The sequence below is a fragment of the Acanthisitta chloris genome, unplaced genomic scaffold (assembly GCF_000695815.1).
Source record: "Acanthisitta chloris isolate BGI_N310 unplaced genomic scaffold, ASM69581v1 scaffold24536, whole genome shotgun sequence".
Taxonomy (NCBI): Eukaryota; Metazoa; Chordata; class Aves; order Passeriformes; family Acanthisittidae; genus Acanthisitta; species Acanthisitta chloris.
In genome coordinates, this window is record NW_008680060.1 from 15,742 (window position 1) to 17,149 (window position 1,408).

Sequence of the window (1,408 nt, forward strand, 5' to 3'; positions counted from 1 at the left end):
GAAGTCTATACCCTTAATGCCAGATGGGAAGGGAGGGGTGTGGAAGAGGTGGATCTCACTGGAAACAGAGCACTGCCAAATGTGCTCTGAAGTCAAGTGGCTCTCGTGTTCCCTGTGGCCGCTGCACACGTGACTTCAGAATAGGGAGGTGTGATGAGATTTCATGGGAAGCCCACATAATAACAGCTTGTTTTAAATTCCCAGGTAGCTTCCAAACCTGTTGTCCTTTGATGTAATGCTTTGTTTCTCCTTTCAGCTATGAAGCCGTACGCTCCAGCTCTCATTCTCCTGTGGAGCGCTGTCGGGATAGCAAGGGCTGCCAAAATCGTCGTCGTGCCGCCAATTATGTTTGAAAGCCATCTTTATATTTTCAAGACTCTGGCCTCAGCCTTGCATGACCAAGGTCACCAGACAGTGTTTCTCCTCTCTGAGGGCAGAGAGATTCCTCCATCTAATCACTATAGACTTCAGCGCTACCCAGGGATCTTTAACAGCAGCACCTCGGATGATTTCCTGCAGTCCAAGATGAGGAGTATCTTCTCGGGGAGACTGACAGCCCTTGAACTGTTTGATATCTTGGACCACTATTCCAAGAACTGCGACATGATTGTTGGCAACCGGAACCTCATGCGTGCCCTGAAACAGGAAAAATTTGACCTCCTCCTGGTAGATCCCAATGAGATGTGTGGATTTGTTATAGCTCATCTTTTAGGGGTTAAATACGCCGTCTTTTCCACTGGCCTCTGGTATCCAGCAGAAGTGGGTGCTCCTGCTCCCCTGTCCTACGTCCCAGAGTTTAACTCGCTGCTCACAGACCACATGAACCTGTTTGAGAGGATTAAAAATACTGTTGTTTATCTTATTTCAAGATTTGGAGTCAGTTTTTTGGTTCTGCCAAAATACGAAAGGATAATGCAGAAACACAAAGTTCTTCCAGAACGGTCCATGTATGACTTGGTTCATGGATCCAGCCTGTGGATGCTTTGTACTGATGTAGCACTGGAGTTTCCGAGACCTACGCTACCCAACGTGGTCTATGTGGGAGGAATCCTAACCAAACCGGCCAGCCCTCTGCCAGAAGTAAGGTTTGCTGAGTTTTACAGTAATTTCTGTGGTTTCTGGTTGACCTCATGTGATTAGTGACACTTCTTAGGCAGTGAATTTCAAACGGGATCTGGTGGTTGCTGTTTTTGGTTGGTGCAAGTCACTGGAAGTCGCTTGATGTGGTGGTGAGAGGAAACTACTGGTCATGAATTCAACAAAATGAGTCTTCTGTGGTTGCAGGAAGTATTTGGCTTTTGAGTAATGGTACACTAGATGTAAAAAACAGTGCTCTCTGTCTTGGAAGTAACATCTGCAGCTTCTAACCAGCATGGTTTAAGCAGGAAAGAAGGGAGAACAGATGAAC

At 46.5% G+C, this 1,408-nt stretch overlaps 1 pseudogene across 1 annotated transcript; it reads left to right on the forward strand.

The window, feature by feature from the left end:
- Nucleotides 1–258: 258 nt before the first annotated feature.
- On the forward strand, nt 259–1,140 carry LOC103804948 (annotated as a pseudogene). The gene has a single exon (XR_624767.1). The product of XR_624767.1 is annotated as a 2-hydroxyacylsphingosine 1-beta-galactosyltransferase pseudogene (transcript).
- The last annotated feature ends 268 nt before the right edge of the window (nt 1,141–1,408 follow it).